Here is a 20,592-nt window from a genome sequence, read left to right on the forward strand (position 1 = left end):
TCTTAAAGAAGAAGTTACAGGTCTGTGAGAGCCAGAAATCTTGTTTGCTTGTTTCTGACCAAGTACTTATTTTCCACCATAATATGCAAATAAAATGAAAAAAAAAAAACAGACAATGTGATTTTCTGGATTTTTTTTTCTCAGTTTGTCTCCCATAGTTGAGGTCTACCTATGATGTAAATTACAGACGCCTCTCATCTTTTTAAGTGGTGGAACTTGCACTATTGCTGACTGACTAAATACTTTTTTGCCCCACTGTATATATATATATATATATATAGAGAGGCTATGTGGGGGCTCATAGTGTAAGTAAGGATTATGTGGGGCTCATGCTGTATGTAGTAGGCTATGTGGTGGCTCATATTGTATATAGTGAGGCTATGTTGGGGCTCATAATGTATATATGGGTTATATGGGGGGCTCATACTGTATATAGGGGCTATGTGGGGGCTTATGCTTTATATATGGGGACTGCGTGCAGGCTCATATGGTATATAGGGGGATTGTCAGCATACTTAATTGTGCTTAATAGTAAGTGATACAATCAATATAAAATAATAATTAATATTGTTTAGGAATAATTTCAGTCTATTGGTTTGGCCTCCACAAAACAGTCATGATCTCTCCCATGGCCGCTTCGGGAAATTAAGGAATTGCTATATGTGCACTCACTAATGTGAGCGCTTAAAGGGGAAGCTGCAATTTCATCCATCACATGCAGGGAAGCAGCAGACTGTATCCTCACGTCTCATTATGGTATTTACATTGCAGGGAATAGATGACCGTAGGACGATCGCGGTATTTAAACGAGCGCCGGTGACCCCGATCCGTCTTCTTTAGCTAATGTGAGTTTAAGGAACACGTGTGCTGCACCGCAGTCATCTCAAGCTGTCTGCAAACCCTAAACTAATCTTTTCTTAAATTCAGGCACTTAAAATTGGAAAGTGTTCGGCTTCAATAAATTAAAATGGGAATCTGCTCTGCATATCAATATGGAATGATTAGAGCATTAGATCGGGGCCGAGGGTACGGTGCGGGGGGGATGGGTAGGGGCGCAGGCAGCGATTGATATATGAAATGAGTTTACATTGATTACATTCTTCATATTGACAAAAAAAAGCCTTTTCTCACCCGGCGCACCTCCGCACCCGTATGTGGCCACTCAACAGGGTGACAAATCCAGCCAGACCGTATTAGCCGGATCTGTGGTGGAGAACTCCTCATTTGCCACACATTAATACAGAAGAGGGGGAGGGCATGTCCAACAGATGTGGATATTGAAACCGACTGAGCGACCGCCATGACGCTGGAAGAGAACAACCACTTAGATAAAGAATTATTGGTAACCAGTGCGACGCCATCCTGCGCCCCCATCCACGCTCAGAAAACCCTGTTTACACTGAAGAAGAGGTCAAGACAGGGATAGAAGTAACTTTCCGAAAGGGATTGCTCGAGATTAGAAAAACACATGCCTGCTTTATTGCAACAACAGTGCCACCTCTATCTACAGGCTGTGTGTGGTATGGCGGCCCCATTTATCAGACAATTCATTGGCAGAAAAGGTGCCATTTTTGAAAAAGAGCAGCCATTTTTTTTTTCTTATCAGACTACAGACTACGCAGGTTTTTTTTCCAGTATTCTGATAAAACTTTCTTCCATCATGCCTCCTCAGGATGGAGCTCAGGCTCCAGATACACTGTTCAGAATACTCCGATGCATGTCATTATCCAACACTACATAGACTGCACTCACTGTGACATCACCCAACACTACATAGACTGCACTCACTCTGTGACGTCACCCAACACTACATAGACTGCACTCACTCTGTGACATCACCCAACACTACATAGACTGCACTCACTCTGTGACATCACCCAACACTACATAGACTGCACTCACTCTGTGACATCACCCAACACTACATAGACTGCACTCACTCTGTAACATCACCCAACACTACATAGACTGCACTCACTCTGTGACATCACCCAACACTACATAGACTGCACTCACTCTGTGACATCACCCAACACTACAGAGACAGCACTCACTGTGTGACATCACCCAACACTACAGAGACTGCACTCACTGTGTGACATCACCCAACACTACATATACTGCACTCACTCTGTGACATCACCCAACACTACATATACTGCACTCACTCTGTGACGTCACCCAACACTACATATACTGCACTCACTCTGTGACGTCACCCAACACTACATAGACTGCACTCACTGTGACATCACCCAACACTACATAGATTGCACTCACTCTGTGACGTCACCCAACACTACATAGACTGCACTCACTCTGTGACATCACCCAACACTACAGAGACTGCACTCACTCTGTGACATCACCCAACACTACATAGACTGCACTCACTCTGTGACATCACCCAACACTACATAGACTGCACTCACTCTGTGACATCACCCAACACTACATAGACTGCACTCACTCTGTGACATCACCCAACACTACATAGACTGCACTCACTGTGTGACATCACCCAACACTACATAGACTGCACTCACTCTGTGACATCACCCAACACTACATAGACTGCACTCACTCTGTGACATCACCCAACACTACAGAGACTGCACTCACTCTGTGACATCACCCAACACTACAGAGACTGCACTCACTCTGTGACATCACCCAACACTACAGAGACTGCACTCACTCTGTGACATCACCCAACACTACAGAGACTGCACTCACTCTGTGACATCACCCAACACTACAGAGACTGCACTCACTCTGTGACATCACCCAACACTACAGAGACTGCACTCACTGTGTGACATCACCCAACACTACATATACTGCACTCACTCTGTGACGTCACCCAACACTACATAGACTGCACTCACTGTGACATCACCCAACACTACATAGATTGCACTCACTCTGTGACATCATTCAACACTAAATCCTATGGTGTATATGGCAGGATATGATATTGTCACACAATTTTCTTGGATGGGAAGTGGATGTGTATACATTGAGGGCTGGGGTTGCATCCGGTTAGAATAATTTTCTCTGGTGGGCCCTAGAAACCCCAACTATTGCTGAAAACATTTTGTCTATGTCAGATCAATATCTTTAATTTATTTGCAAAGTGCAGCATCTATTAGATGCACCATGGGGCGACTGGCGTGATTGCCGCCATCTTTACCTGAATAAAGCCAGCCTCCATCCCCCGCCTCAGTGGATATACCCTGGAAATACGAGCCCCGCTTTGTGACAATTCAGTCTTAAGACTCTTTAGTGATAATCGAGGAATAATCCTCCGTTCTCGGGTAGGATGGAGAGCAGGACACAAGTGCGGATGGGATTTCAGGTGCTTTGCTCTTTTCCCGTCATCACTGCAGGAAAAGCAAGTCGCAAATAAATATTATGTGGAGCAGATCTATTGTCAGCGAGATTGTATTTGTCCACTAAATATTCAAATCAGCTCTTTAAGGGCCGGGAAACATTGCGCCCGTGCATGATCTGGTTACATTATATCCTATTCTTCAGCAGCTCTTGACAATCGCATCTGTACTTATTGCCTTTCAGATTATCTGTCTAGGCTGAAGATTCCTCGGTGGGGGAGGCCCCCGTACCTCGCCTCTGTCCTATCAGTTTTCAATATCACTTTCCTATTTATCTAAGAGCTGATCAGACATTCATAGCTTTATTTTCTTCTCCGAGACATGTCTAGAAAACAGGCCATTATTGTACTGCAAGAAAGCGCATCCAGTTATTAGCACAGAGGCATATATATGTGTATACACACTCACTAGAAGAGAGGCCGGGCTCGCAATCTGTTGTAGCTCATCCCTGTGGTGGGGTTGTGGTCTGGTCATGCTTTTCCACCAAACTAATGTCTGTAAGAACCTTGTGTGCTGGACACAATCATAGGGAACAGAAAGGGGTCTTCCTCAAACTGGAAGCGACAACTGTCCACAATGTCTTCTGCTAAAGATTAAGATTTCCTTTCACTGGAACTAAGGAACCGAGGCAGAGCCCTGATAACAGCCCATAGCGTTATCCTCCTCCACCAAACTGCAGATGAAAAACTGGAGCAAGTTCAGAGAAGAGCTACCAGGATGGCGAGCGGACTGCAAACTATGTCATACAAGGAACGGTTAAAGGATCTGGAAATGTTTACCTTGGAAAAAAGAAGGCCAAGAGGAGACTTAATAGCGGTCTACAAATATCTGAAGGGCTGTCACAGTGTAAAGAGATCATCATTATTCTCATCTGCACATGGAAACACGAGAAGCAATGGAATTAAACTGACAGGGAGAAGACACAGATTAGATATTAGAAAAGACTTTTTGACAGTCAGGGTGATCAATGAGTGAAACAGAGGACTACAAGTGGAGGCGAGTTCTCCTTCAATAGAAGTATTCAAACAGAGGCTGGACAGACATCTGCCTGAGATGGTTTAGTGACTCCTGCATTGAGCAGGGGGTTGGACACGATGACCCCAGAGGTCCATTCCAACTTTAGCATTCTTGGATTCTGTGAGGGGGTAATATTCTCCTGGAATCACCAAACCCAGACCCCTCCCACCAGATGCAGATAGAGAATTGTGATCCATCACTACACAGAACACGTCTCCTCCAGTGTCCAGCGATGACAGCTTTACACCACTTCATCCAATGTTCAGCATTGTGCTTGGTGATGTACGGCTGCATGGAGCTGCGCGGCCATAAAGCTCCTATCGGGGGATGCAGAGTTTGTGTTGATACCAGAGGAGGTCTGGTAAGGGGTCAGCAGAACGGTGATGACTTATGACCTCTGCCCCTCAGCATTCACCCCCCACTCTGCAACATTACAGGGTATCCACTTTGTGGCCGAGTTGCTTTGGTTCCTTCCACTTCGCAATAATATCACTCCCAGTTGATGGGGGAGATTCAGGATGAAGAAATGCAATTACTGGACTTGTTACCCCGATGGCACTTATTACAGGACCGCGCTGGTATCAGTAAGCTCTGCACCACCAGCCATTCTGCCACATGTTAGTAAAGGCTGACAGCATGGCGGGGGTTGGATTTTATACCTCCTATCTATCCATCCTTATTGTTTTTATAATTCATTTTTACATTATTTACAGTGTGTTCCTTTGTGATGATTTTTCAACTGGATGAGAACGTTGCATCACTTTTATCCTTAATTTTTGCCATATTAGGATCACATTTCAGTTTTACGTGCACTTATCAGAACATTAAGTGCTGTAAAAATAAAATTATAAAAGGAAAAAGGAAACCAAAAGGAACAGAGAAAAGCTAGTTAAAACTGCCAGAAATGGAAAAAGAGGAAGGCGAGGCAGAGAGATCTGATCTGTGAGCTTCACTGTACGAATGAGGACACCAAGTGACCAGTGAACGGAGGAGGACGCACCGGAAAGGTCTAAGATCTGCCTATTCACAGAGCAAGAAATTACCTATTTTCCTTGTACAGAATTACAACACATGGCCGCACACCTGTCCACAGGTTGTGTCTTGTATAGCATCTTGGCTAAGAGGAACTGAGCCACAAAATCACCATGAATTTAGGTCGAGGCATTTACACGGACATTACATTGGCACTATAAGGTCCTGGTGTTCTCTGTATGGCAATATATAAGCATGATATGGCAAAATTCAGGTCTCAGACATATTGCTTACAGGCCCTAAGTAAATAGTATTCTGCCCTGTCTGCTGATAAAACACATTTTCCCAAGATGACACAAGTGATGATCTCATGACTAAATGATATCTAGTGAGTAGTGATGACTTCAAAATCAAGTGATGACCAGTGATTACATCATAACCAAATGATGAAATCACAACCAAGAGCTGAACAATTATGACATCGGAACCAAGCGATAACCAGTGAGGATGACCAGCGGCGACCTCACAACAAAGTGACGACCTCACAACAAAGTGACGACCTCACAACAAAGTGACGACCAGTGTTGACATCACAATCAAGTGATGATCAGTGGTGATGTCACAACCAAGTGATGATCAATGATGACATTACAATCAAATATCGAGCAGTGAGGACGTCCCAACCAAATTTTGAATAGTGATGAAGTCACAAACAAACTAAGTGAATTCTACTGATGACCTAACTAAATGATGTACACAAATGCTGCGGCACTAAATGCTGCAACATTTCGCCTGGTAAATACCCCCATCTCGCCATCAATGCCATGGATCATTATAAATAGCTCCTGACAATAGAATGTGCTACATACATCTAAATACACGAGATGGGATCTATATGTTCACACATTTTTCTGAGCAGATGCCTGGATCAGTACTCTCATCATTCTGTTTGAGATCTGAGCTAGAAATTAATGAAACAGCAGCAGAATTGTGTTTACGGGTGGTCAGGAGACTGTGACAGGTGTAAATCTCAAGTGTTTGTGGCAGATTTTGGAGCTCAACATGGCGGTATGATCTATAGAGGATTATAAGGAGACACTTATTAATGTAACAGCATGGCAGTACTATCACCGATACAGTAATGATCGAGAATAACTCTCCCAACTTAGAAAATAAATAATTTCAAACCATAATGTGATATAATGAGCTGATGACCTCAAAAGTGTCAGGGCTGTTGACCCCTCAAGAATAAGGCAAAGTTTAGTACTTAAGAGTGTCCAGGTGAAAACAGTTTAAGAACAACTAGAAAAAAAAGATGCCCATGACTGTAAATGCCCGCTAAGCCAATCACTGACTACTGCAGTAACCTGCCCATGACTGTAAATGCCCGCTAAGCCATTCACTGACTACTGCAGTAACCTGCCCATGACTGTAAATGCCCGCTAAGCCATTCACTGACTACTGCAGTAACCTGCCCATGACTGTAAATGCCCGCTAAGCCAATCGCTGACTACTGCAGTAACCTGCCCATGACTGTAAATGCCCACTAAGCCAATCGCTGACTACTGCAGTGACCTGTCCATGAATGTAAATGCCCACTAAGCCAATCACTGACTACTGTAGTAACCTACCCATAAATGTAAATGGCCACTAAGTCAATCGCTGACTACTGCAGTAACCTGCCCATGACTGTAAATGCCCGCTAAGGCCTGTTTCACACTTCCGTTTTTGACCATAAGTCAAAATCCGCCGTTTTTGCAAAAAAACGGATCCGCCATTTTTTTGGGCGGATCCGTTTGTTTCCCCATTGACTTGCATTACCGGCGAATCTTGATGGATGGCCATCTGTTGGATCCGTTTTTTTGCGGATCCGTCAATTTTTTTGCGTCCGCCGAGATGCCTGGACGGACCATGTAACGTTTTTACTACTGCAAGATCCGCATTTTTATAGAGCGCATGCCCGGAGGAATGAAGTCAGGAGGAAATTTAACCCTGAAATCATTTCTGGCGGACAGAGAAAAAAGATCTCTCTCTCTCTCCTTCCCGGGGAGCGGTTCCTTTAAAATTCTTCATTCGGCGGATCTGTCAAAAAAACGGATCCGGTGGCATCTGTTCACATCAGTTAGGAACGGATCCGCTTTCCGCCTTTTTGGCGGATTTTAACGGACACAAAAAACTGAAGTGTGAAACAGGCCTTAGCCAATTGCTGACTACTGCAGTAACCTGTCCATGACTGTAAAAGCCCGCTAAGCCAATCGCTGACTACTGCAGTAACCTGCCCATGACTGTAAAAGCCCGCTAAGCCAATCGCTGACTACTGCAGTAACCTGCCCATGACTGTAAATGCCCGCTAAGCCAATCGCTGACTACTGCAGTAACCTGCCCATGACTGTAAAAGCCCGCTAAGCCAATCGCTGACTACTGCAGTAACCTGCCCACGACTGTAAATGCCCACTAAGCCAATCACTGACTACTGTAGTAACCTGCCCATGACTGTAAATGCCCGCTAAGTCAATCGCTGACTACTGCAGTAACCTGCCCATGACTGTAAATGTCCACTAAGTCAGTCACTGACTACTGCAGTAACCTGCCCATGACTGTAAATGCCCGCTAAGCCAATCGCCGACTACTGCAGTAACCTGCCCATGACTGTAAATGCCCGCTAAGCCAATCACTGACTACTGCAGTAACCTGCCCATGACTGTAAATGCTCGCTAAGCCAATCGCTGACTACTGCAGTAACCTATGACTGTAAATGCCCGCTAAGCCATTCACTGACTATTGCAGTAACCTGCCCATGAATGTAAATGCCCGCTAAGCCAATCACTGACTACTGCAGTAACCTGCCCATGACTGTAAATGCTCAATAAGCCAATCACTGACTACTGCAGTAATCTGCCCATGACTGTAAATGCCCGCTAAGCCAATCGCTGACTACTGCAGTAACCTGCCCATGACTGTAAATGCCCGCTAAGCCAATCACTGACTACTGCAGTAACCTGCCCATGAATGTAAATGCCCACTAAGCCAATTGCTGACTACTGCAGTAACCTATGACTGTAAATGCCCGCTAAGCCATTCACTGACTACTGCAGTAACCTGCCCATGAATGTAAATGCCCGCTAAGCCAATCGCTGACTACTGCAGTAACCTGCCCATGACTGTAAATGTCGGCTAAGCCAATCGCTGACTACTGCAGTAACCTGCCCATGACTGTAAATGCCCGCTACGCCAATCGCTGACTACTGCAGTAACCTGCCCATGACTGTAAATGCCCGATAAGCCAATCGCTGACTACTGCAGTAACCTGCCCATGACTGTAAATGCCCGCTAAGCCAATCACTGACTACTGCAGTAACCTATGACTGTAAATGCCCGCTAAGCCATTCACTGACTACTGCAGTAACCTGCCCATGAATGTAAATGCCCGCTAAGCCAATCGCTGACTACTGCAGTAACCTGCCCATGACTGTAAATGTCGGCTAAGCCAATCGCTGACTACTGCAGTAACCTGCCCATGACTGTAAATGCCCGCTAAGCCAATCGCTGACTACTGCAGTAACCTGCCCATGACTGTAAATGCCTGCTAAGCCAATCGCTGACTACTGCAGTAACCTGCCCATGACTGTAAATGCCCGCTAAGCCAATCGCCGACTACTGCAGTAACCTGCCCATGACTGTAAATGCCCGCTAAGCCAATCACCGACTACTGCAGTAACCTGCCCATGACTGTAAATGCCCGCTAAGCCAATCACTGACTACTGCAGTAACCTGCCCATGACTGTAAATGCTCGCTAAGCCAATCGCTGACTACTGCAGTAACCTATGACTGTAAATGCCCGCTAAGCCATTCACTGACTATTGCAGTAACCTGCCCATGAATGTAAATGCCCGCTAAGCCAATCACTGACTACTGCAGTAACCTGCCCATGACTGTAAATGCTCGATAAGCCAATCACTGACTACTGCAGTAACCTGCCCATGACTGTAAATGCCCGCTAAGCCAATCGCTGACTACTGCAGTAACCTATGACTGTAAATATCCGCTAAGCCATTCACTGACTACTGCAGTAACCTGCCCATGAATGTAAATGCCCGCTAAGCCAATCCCTGACTACTGCAGTAACCTGCCCATGACTGTAAATGCCCGCTAAGCCAATCACTGACTACTGCAGTAACCTGCCCATGACTGTAAATGCCCACTAAGCCAATTGCTGACTACTGCAGTAACCTGCCCATGAATGTAAATGCCCGCTAAGCCAATCGCTGACTACTGCAGTAACCTGCCCATGACTGTAAATGCCCGCTAAGCCAATCGCTGACTACTGTAGTAACCTACCCATAAATGTAAATGGCCACTAAGTCAATCGCTGACCACTGCAGTGACCTGTCCATGAATGTAAATGCCCACTAAGCCAATCACTGACTACTGCAGTAACCTGCCCACGACTGTAAATGCCCGCTAAGTCAATCGCTGACTACTGCAGTAACCTGCCCATGACTGTAAATGCCCGCTAAGGCCTGTTTCACGCTTCCGTTTTTGACCACAAGTCAAAATCCGCCGTTTTTGCAAAAAAACGGATCCGCCATTTTTTTTGGCGGATCCGTTTGTTTCCCCATTGACTTGCATTACCGGCAAATCTTGACGGATGGCCATCTGTTGGATCCGTTTTTTTGCGGATCCGTCAATTTTTTTGCGTCCGCCGAGATGCCTGGACGGACCATGTAACGTTTTTAGTACTGCAGGATCCGCATTTTTATAGAGCGCATGCCCGGAGGAATGAAGTCAGGAGGAAATTTAACCCTGAAATCATTTCTGGCGGACAGAGAAAAAAGATCTCTCTCTCTCTCCTTCCCGGGGAGCGGTTCCTTTAAAATTCTTCATTCGGCGGATCTGTCAAAAAAAACGGATCCGGTGGCATCCGTTCACATCAGTTAGGAACGGATCCGCTTTCCGCCTTTTTGGCGGATTTTAACTGACACAAAAAACTGAAGTGTGAAACAGGCCTTAGCCAATTGCTGACTACTGCAGTAACCTGTCCATGACTGTAAAAGCCCGCTAAGCCAATTGCTGACTACTGCAGTAACCTGCCCACGACTGTAAATGCCCGCTAAGCCAATCACTGACAACTGCAGTAACCTGCCCATGACTGTAAATGTCCACTAAGTCAATCACTGACTACTGCAGTAACCTGCCCATGAATGTAAGTGCCCACTAAGCCAATCACTGACTACTGCAGTAACCTGCCCATGACTGTAAATGTCCACTAAGTCAATCACTGACTACTGCAGTAGCCTGCCCATGAATGTAAATGCCCACTAAGCCAATCACTGACTACTGCAGTAACCTGCCCATGACTGTAAATGTCCACTAAGTCAATCACTGACTACTGCAGTAACCTGCCCATGAATGTAAATGCCCACTAAGCCAATCACTGACTACTGTAGTCACCTACTCATGACACTTAATGTCCACTAAGCCAATCACTGACTACTGTAGTAACCTACCCATAAATGTAAATGCCCACTAAGCCAATTACTGACTACTGCAGTAACCTGCCCATGACTGTAAATGCCCACTAAGCCAATCACTGACTACTGCTGTAACCTGGCCATGAATGTAAATGCCCACTAAGCCAATTACTGACTACTGCAGTAACCTGCCCATAAATGTAAATGCCCACTAAGCCAATCACTGACTACTGCAGTAACCTACCTATGACTGTAAATGCCCACTAAGCCAATCGCTGACTACTGCAATAACCTGCCCACGACTGTAAATGCCCACTAAGCCAATCACTGACTACTGCAGTAACCTACCCATGACTAATTGACCGAGTGGGGGCTTCCACTCATAAAAGGACACAATAATAATAATGTATATAGTTTTCCTTTTTTTATGGTTTTCCTAATATTGAGCAATAAAAGCATTATTTTTTACTTAATAATCCGTTTATTTGTTGCCGTTTTCAAAAACTTCAGAACATTTCTATTTTTCAATCCAAAGCGTTGTAAAAGGACTTGATCATTTTATAGGTAATTTTATTGGTTGTGATATTTTGGAGTATAGGGAATTTAAATTGTTGACAGTGACTATGTCTGTAAAACGATGTGGAATTACTATTGTTTTTTAAGCGAATAAACCTTTTGATCAGATTTTATTCTTTTTTTTTTTTTTTAAAGCATATTTTTTTCCCCCAAAAGATGAAGACTTATATTGATAGGCATTGAAAATACAGTAGAAAAGATTGAGGCTTATATCAGGGATATATTTCATTGTAGACAAGCGACATCACCATATATGATGACATCACTCCACCCAGGATATGCATACATTTTAATCCATACAGGTAATAACATAATGTTCTATGAGTAGTGATGAGCGAATTTGCTTGGATAAGGCGTTATCTGCGTATGCTCATGTGCTGAGTGACTTTGTCGTGCTTCAAAACTATATTCGAGTCCCCGCGGTTGCATGTCTCGCAGCTGTTCGATAGCACGCTGAAGTCACTTTGTTAGCACCCGAGTGTGCTCGCATAACATGCTGGCTTATCACTATTTATGAGTTTCAGCCACAGTGTTAGCAAGGTTGGGAGGCCACCATACACTTTAGATTGGGACTGATCCTGCTGACATCAGCAGGTTCATCTGAACTTTAATCTGATGTGTATGGGCGTCTATCCCTATCCATTGGCTATTTGAGTCATATGCGAGCATATCGTGTGATATTGAGGATTTCAGCTCAGATTTTGCAGATGGCAGTGCTCCGCCTAGGTCTATTCTATAAGAGGGAGCAGAGCTTCGACATCTTCATATATTCTTCATTTTCTCACTTTTTTTCCCTAATGTTCCCAATATAAATATTAAAGAAAAGACAAGACAACCGAAGGAAGATCCTGTCATAAGTCGACGCCGTCATCCGGTCAAATTCTGCTCCTTCTCGTAAATAATGACTACATTTCATTCTAAACAAGCGCGTATTAAAACTTTTATCAACCAAACTGGGACGTGTCTGATTTGAGATGCATGACAACACGACTTCAGAGGTATGTTGGCAGCCGGCACAGTGGGGGATTCACTAAAGCTCCTGTAATGGGTTTGAATGGCAGTTAACGCCAACTAAGCCTCCATTCCAGAGTTTCGAGAATCTGCTCTTTGGAAATGGTTTATTACGTCTCATTATTGACTGCTGTCCCTAAAATTAGCCCTCCAGCACCACATAGGTGGCCACAGACCCAAACACTTTATAGGCACCTGAACGGGAATGCTTACAGTATATCACAAAATTGAGTACACCCATTACATTTTGTAAATATTTTATTATATCTTTACATGGCACAACACTGAAGATCTCACACTTTGATACAAAGCGTTGTAGTGAGAAAATTTGGGGCCCTCTAAATAACAACACACAGCCACAACACACAGAACTCTCTGAGGGTCTGAAAGAAAGACTTGTTGCTCTACATAAAGATGGCCGAGGCTATAAGAAGATTACCAACACCCTGACACTGAGCTGCAGCATGGGGTCAAGACCAGCATTGCTGTAGAGCAGGGGTGGGTAACGTCCGGCCCACGGGCCGTATACGGCCCGCCATATCATCTTGTCTGGCCCGCCCTCCAGAGCCGTGATCCGGTACTTTGTTGCAGGAGCCAGAGGACTCTTGCTCTGCTTCCTATCCCCGCCCGCCGGATACCACGCACTGATACGTGCATGCACTGACGGGGACTGAGCACACCCCGCCGGACCCCGCGCACTGATACCTGCAGCAGTGCAGTGCGGCTAATGGGTATCTGGAGGAGTCACCGCACACCGCTACCCAGTGTGAGCTGTGCTGGACTCTGTCTGCGACCTGCCTTCTATCTTCATCACCCCGGTCACCGGTGCGGTGGTGACCATGTGCTGCTGTGTGTGCGGTGCGGGGCCTGGGGGCCATCCAGGAGGCCTGGTCGCCATCCAGGAGGCCTGGTCGCCATCCAGGAGGCCTGGTCAGCGGGACTTACTTCAGACGCAGCCTGTCACTGTGTACTCACTGGACCTCTCCAACACCAGGTCTGCCTATTGGGGACCTATGCTGCCTAATGGTGACATTTTCCTGCCTATTGGGGACCTGTGCTGCCTAATGGGGACATTTACCTGCCTATTGGGGACCTGTGCTGCCTAATGGAGACATTTACCTGCCTATTGGGGACTTGTGCTGCCTATTGGGGACCTGTGCTGCCTATTGGGGACCAGTGCTGCCTATTGGGGACATTTACCTGCCTAATGGGTACATTTTCCTGCCCATTGGGGACATTCGCCTGCCTATTGGGGACATTCACCTGCCTATTGGGACCTCGGAGATTTAGTTTTCGTCGCCTCAGCTGCATGATTTATGGCTGCTGGACAGCCTGAATACATGTGAGGAATGCCTGTTTGTTAAGGAATCCCCACACGTATTCTGGCTGTCCAGCAGCTGCAAATCATGCAAATGCGTCGACAGAAACTAAATCTCCGAGCACGCCAAAATACTCAGAGGACACCCGAGCATGCTCGGAAAAACCCGAGCAACGAGTATACTCGCTCATCATTATTAATTTTATGCGGCCCCCGAACGCTATCATAAAATTCCAAATGGCCCTCAGCAGAAAAAAGGTTCCCCACCCCTGCTGTAGAGGATAAAGTGGCGTGGGGTCCACCTGTCATCAAGTTCCGTGATGTCATCTTGGAGGAGGATAGAGGATTCTAATGGCCACCTATGATGTTCTAGTCACCTCCAGGCCCAAGAGAGGTAAGGCAGCTCTGGAAAATAATGGTAGCCACACAAAACATTCACACTTTCGGTTCAATTTGACCATTTTCATTTAAGGTTGTACTCACTTTTTTTTTAGCTTCAATCATGCTCACCATATTTAGTTAACCTTTCCTAAACTTTTTTGATGCTCTTAGATCATGTAAAATGTTTTCTGTCCTTCAAAAATACTACACATCCCAGAATGCCCCAGACCCCCTGAAGAAGCAATATACTAAATATGCGAAACTCACATTGAGGACCTTTTTTTTTCCTTTGTGGGGACCTTGCATATGTGGGAACTTTTTTTCTCATATACCTATAATATGATACTTGTATGTCTGCATATACATTTATGACCTCTGTCGTTTACTTATATATACACACCAAAATATGCTTATATGCTCATTTTCCTTCATTGTTGCAAGTCGGCATACTTGGTTACCAATGGACTGTTTTGTCAATCTTTTTGCTCTCTCGTCTGTTTTACAATATAGGTCAACAATCAATTAAGAATTTTTATAGCTTAAAAAAAAAACAAACAAAAAAAACCTCTCCTTTCTGCAATACATTCCAGGAAGGGAATCACCAGAGAAAACTCTCTGCAGACACTGAACAAGAAAGGAATATACTGTATCAACCAGTTCATTTTAAGAAAAAGTATCCAACTATGAACCCCCTTAATGTTACTTACCTGGGGATGACAAGTCTGTGACGTGATGCATAATGTAGCTTCGTCCTCCTCCTCACGGCCAAGTCAAATCCACAAAGAATCTTGTAATGTCGACAACCTTTGAAACCAGGGAAAGAGCAAGCAAATGAATATTCACCATAGTGTTCTGTAGTTGGTACAAGTTATTTTAGATCACACCCCTTTAATTCCCCCTCACAGTCAATTTAACGTCACCTAGGGTCATAGAGACAAGAAGGAATGATACGTTCAAAGTGTGCCCTAAAATAGGCCACAATCTATAAAACAGGATAATTCCCTGCTGGGAATCAGTGGACATTGCAACTATATCTTATCTTTTATCAGTATCTGTGACACACACACAGAGGAGGTAATGACAAGCTTAGGAACTTGAAAGTCCATTGAGGAACCTGGCCAGGTGACCGGATGGTCACAACCTGGCTTCTCCAAACGTCTCCATGGGGCCAGGTGACCAGTGGGTCCAAATCCTGGCTTCCCTAAACGTATCCATGGGTTTCTGTGATGGTCAATTGAGCTGATCTCTATGCTTTCAGCTGGGGCCTTGGTCCCCTAAACTGGCACCCTTTAGAATTTAAAATCGGTGTCCCTCGTGATGGAGCCATTATGTCCTGGTTGCTATCCTGTAAAGTGTTCCTGGCTGTAGTTTTGTAAAAATCTCTGGTTCACATTGCAGAATGATGGAATTCCTTTTTTATACCAACATCTGTGTTTTAGGTCATCATCCACAGGTCAGGGGGGGATGAGTTTAACTCATTGTTTGATGATTTAACCAATTTACATAGTTTTTCCTCTTCTGTTTTGCCAGTGAACAATCCACAGGGTCCCACACAATGATAAATCAACATTTTATCAAACATCGATTGTTCAATGACCCTGTGTCCCTGTCTTGCAAAGACAGCAGACAATAAGCTACAACAAACAACTCAAAAGTCAACACTAAAGGCTCATATGAACAATAGTCTGTTTCTTACCAACCAAAGAAAAACACAAACTCAAAAGTCAACATAAAGATACTAGGGTATGTCTCCTGGTAACTGAATTTATGATCAAAAGGAGAAAAAAGACCCCAGCATACAGAGCACACCCCCAAGACAATGAGAGATGTGATCAATACATATCAGTTTTATTAGGGTTTATTGTCTGACCTGTTTGGGACATTTGGGGGTGTGCCTTGCTTTTTTAAATGTTTTTATTGTGTGTTTTTATCTTCTAATAAAACTGATATGCATTGATCACAAACATCATTGTCTTGGGTGTGCGCTCTATATGCTGGGGTCTTTTTTCTCCTTTTGATCATTTGTCTCTTCCTATGCATTCGACAGCACCCCTTGCTTATTTTCTAATTTATATATATATATTTTTTTTTTACCCCTTGGTGGTGCTCCCTACCCCTTCTTCACATATCCTAGTAACTGAATTTATGTCTGCATAATTAAGATTAAATGCTGTGCCATCACAAACATTTTCAATAATTATATGAGCCCTTTCCAAGGGACTAACTAAAGGGAAAGAGGAAGCAGTTGCACCCCAGATCGGTATTTATAAGCATATGGGGCACAGTTATAGATTTTGCATTGGGAAGTGGAGGCTCAACATAAAAGGTTTTATGGCACTCGAATATTAAATGTTCTGTAATAATATTGATCACCTTCACTGATCACATGGGTCATGAGGTAAGGGAAGTAACACAGCTCCATATCATAGAATCGTAGAGTTGGAAGGGACCTCCTGGGCCATCTGGTCCAACCCCCTGCTCAAAGCAGGATTCGCTAAATCATCCCAGTCAGATGTCTGTCCAGCCTCTGTTTGAAGACTTCCATTGAAGGAGAACTCACCACTTCTCGTGGCAGCCTGTTCCACTCATTGATCACTCTGTCAAAAAGTTTTTTCTAATATCTAATCTGTGTCTCCTCCCATTCAGTTTCATCCCATTGCTTCTAGTCTTTCCTTGTGCAAATGAGAATAAAGTTGATCCTTCTACAATGTGACAGCCCTTTAGATATTTGTAGACAGCTATTAGGTCTCCTCTCAGTCTTCTCTTTTGCAAACTAAACATTCCCAAATCCTGCAACCTATATTGTGAAGTGGCCATGAATGGTACTGCAGGCTTTCATCCATTAAATTGTACAATTGTGCAGTACCATTTGTGGCCACTATTATATTTTTGAACATTAGTGGTGCACCACGGCACCTTTAATCAGCTGATCAATGTGGGTCACTGATCTGATGTTGATTGCCTACACTAAGGCCACGTGATCAGAAAATCCGGTTAAAAGGACGTTAAAGGCAATTATATTTTTTGTTAATGTATATGCCTCTTTTTGGGCTAAAATTAACTTTTGCAATTAGACTAAATTAAAATTCTTAGTTTTATTTTACAGCCTCTTAGGTTTCCTGCACATTACTGGCAGCAGAATGAGTTAACTGAGAACTGTCATTGAGCTCCTTCTGAAGAGGAACTCTTTTATCTGAATTTCTTCAGCTGATATGTAACCACACCAAAGTTGACCTGAACTTTGATGAGGTCATATCAGCGACAGCCCAGAAGAGTTCAGAAAAAAGAAACTCCCTGCCAAAATAAACCCACTGACGGATTCCCAGTTAACCCATTCTGCAGGAAATCAAAGAGCTGCCAAATTTTTAAAGAAAACCAAATGCAAACATTCATATTTTTTTTTTTTTTTTTGCGCTCCATGTCGCCTTTTTTTTTTTACAGCTAAAAAAATATATCCAGCCAAACTTTACGATTGGGACATCGGGCTATATTTATAGATAACCATTAAAGGATAGGTGCTCTGTCACATTGCCCATCTGCAAGAGCAAGAAGCCAACCTGAATCATCAACGTAAAAGATGCTTAATGTAAAAAAAAAAAAAAAAAGCAGAGCTGAAAAGGAAAAAAAAATTAAAAATAATAAAAAAAAAAAATGCTAGGCTACCTGCTAACAACTGGTTTGTTAGTTAATAGCTACAGGCAAGGCCAAAGTCAGTTAATACTCCAGCTGTCCAGTCATTAACTGCAGTAAAGACTGATTTTTAGAAGGCTATTGCCGTTATAAAATATTCTCAAAAGATTATACCAGCAATAACGTGGAGAAAAAAAAGCAGCGTATTAGTGGTTCGAGTCTAACTGTATGGCTGCGTTTGAAAAATTGGTCATTCCCAAACGGTCTATAACCTATTTTCCTACAGTCAAAAGCAAGTTGAGCTCGGCTGACTTTATAGTATCAGGCAATAAAAATATTGGCTAGGTTAAATTGTCAGTGTATTACGACATTAACCATTATTTCACTGTGTTTAATTTGGCTGTTTGCAGAATCTATGATTATTTAATGTGGAAGTAAGAAGCTAAAAATCGGCCGCAGCTTTCAAGACCCCTATTTTTTCTCTCCCCTCCTCTACTAAAATTAAATGCACATATTTCAAGCCTGTAAATGGTATTTTGTACAATGTTGTTCCAGCGACCGGCCCTTGTTCTACTCGATATATTTACATTCAATGTCTGACATTATTCCTTTTATAATTTATAAAGGAGCCGGATCTGTTCGCTAGTTCGCTGGGTAAAAAGTCTCGTTTATTGAAGCTCGCGGGAGGAAAACCGTGGCTGAGCGCTTGTAATAAAAGACATTTCGAAGGGCACGTGTAGGTGATGTATTTGCAGTGGCGGCAATAAGACTGGCAGGTGGGTAGTTTGCATCAGGATTAATATGTTTGGCTGGAAGGTGGAATTAAGGAGGTGGATTGGCGCGTCGGGAGCCAAAAAAATAATAATAATGTGGTTCTATCAACCTGTCAAAGAAAGAGGTGACCAAAAGGTAAAGGTGACCAGACGCTTCTGAAGACTATTGACAAAACCTAATATACATATGGAGATGTTCCAACCCTCACCTGGTGACAGGAGATGTTAGACTGGACATGTTGAATTCTAACATGTCCAATCCTTTTGTTCTAAGAGGTGGCAGGCAGCCGCTTCTTCCCCTCTTTCCTTTGTGAACACTTGAATACTATGCTGAGAATCGGGTCATGAGAAACATCTTCACAACATTCATCCTACAGCTATCTAAAGTGTATGAAAAATGTATAGGGCATTGGCATCATTGAAGGTTACATAGTTAATATGGTGGAAAACAAGACAAGCCAATCAAGTTCAATCGAGGGATGCAAAATGATAAAGGGGATGGTGATACTTTGCTAATCAGTTGGGGTTTGACGACCGGGACCTCAACTGATCCTAAGATTGAAGCTCTTGAAAACCCCATTGGAAATGAGCAATTGTCAAGCACGAATCACTGCTCTAATCGTTCACTATGGGATTGCTGGAGATAGTTGAGAACTGCACTCTATAGAGCAGTGTTACATAAAGAATATACACACTGGCCACTTTATTAGGTACACCATGCTAGTAAGGGGTTGGACCCCCTTTTGCCTTCAGAACTGCCTCAATTCTTCGTGGCAGAGATTCAACAAGGTGCTGGAAGCATTCCTCAGAGATTTTGGACCATATTGACATGATGGCATCACACAGTTGGCGCAGATTTGTCGGCTGCACATCCCTGATGCGAATCTCCCGTTCCACCACATCCCAAAGATGCTCTATTGGATTGAGATCTGGTGACTGAGGAGGCCATTTGAGTACAGTAAACTCATTGTCATGTTCAAGAAACCAATCTGAGATGATTCGAGCTTTATGACATGGCGCATTATCCTGCTGAAAGTAGCCATCAGATGTTGGGTACATTGTGGTCATAAAGGGATGGACATGGTCAGCAACAATACTCAGGTAGGCTGTGGCGTTGCAACGATGCTCAATTGGTACCAAGGGGCCCAAAGAGTGCCCAGAAAAAATTCCCCACACCATGACACCACCACCACCAGCCTGAACCGTTGATACAAGGCAGGATGGATCCATGCTTTCATGTTGTTTACGCCAAATTCTGACCCTACCATCCGAATGTCGCAGCAGAAATCGAGACTCATCAGACCAGGCAACGTTTTTCCAATCTTCTACTGTCCAATTTCGATGAGCTTGTGCAAATTTTAGCCTCAGTTTCCTGTTCTTAGCTGAGAGGAGTGGTACCCAGTGTGGTCTTCTGCTGCTGTAGCCCATCTGCCTCAAAGTTCGACGCACTGTGCGTTCAGAGATGCTCTTCTGCCTACCTTGGTTGTAACGGGTGGCAATTTGAGTCACTGTTGCCTTTCTATCAGCTCGAACCAGTCTGCCCATTCTCCTCTGACCTCTGGCATCAACATGGCATTTCCGGCCACAGAACTGCCGCTCACTGGATTTTTTTTCTTTTTCGGACCATTCTCTGTAAACCCTAGAGATGGTTGTGCGTGAAAATCCCAGTAGATCAGCAGTTTCTGAAATTCTCAGACCAGCCCTTCTGGCACCAACAATCATGCCACGTTCAAAGGCACTCAAATCACCTTTCTTCCCCATACTGATGCTCGGTTTGAACTGCAGGAGATTGTCTTGACCATGTCTACATGCCTAAATGCACTGAGTTGCCGCCATGTGATTGGCTGATTAGAAATTAAGTCTTAACACACAGTTGGACAGGTGTACCTAATAAAGTGGCCAGTGAGTGTATGTAATAGACCCTTACTGGTGATTGATCAGATCCCAATGGTCCAAAAATCATCATCCATCCTATAGCTAGATAAAGTGTGTTCCCAGAATAAAAAGTTAACACTTTTGGCCATCAGATGAGGGCAGAATCTTGAAGCAG

The 20,592-nt window shown here is 43.9% G+C and overlaps 1 protein-coding gene across 5 annotated transcripts in view; it reads right to left on the reverse strand.

Moving 5' to 3' along the window:
• Positions 1-20,592, reverse strand: part of ZNF536 (zinc finger protein 536) — a 467,918-nt gene that overhangs the window by 427,050 nt on the left and 20,276 nt on the right. For 4 of the 5 annotated variants that reach the window (XM_073555025.1, XM_073555019.1, XM_073555020.1 and 1 more), the window contains exon 2: positions 14,847-14,943. The exons of the other annotated variant lie outside the window; for it this stretch is intronic. The gene's annotated coding sequence lies outside the window, so the exon portion shown is untranslated. The remainder of the gene's footprint in view (positions 1-14,846; positions 14,944-20,592) is intronic. 5 annotated transcript variants of the gene reach the window in all.

Source organism: Dendrobates tinctorius, unplaced genomic scaffold (genome assembly GCF_039654945.1).
Source record: "Dendrobates tinctorius isolate UK_male_01 unplaced genomic scaffold, ASM3965494v1 ptg000214l, whole genome shotgun sequence".
Classification (NCBI taxonomy): Eukaryota; Metazoa; Chordata; class Amphibia; order Anura; family Dendrobatidae; genus Dendrobates; species Dendrobates tinctorius.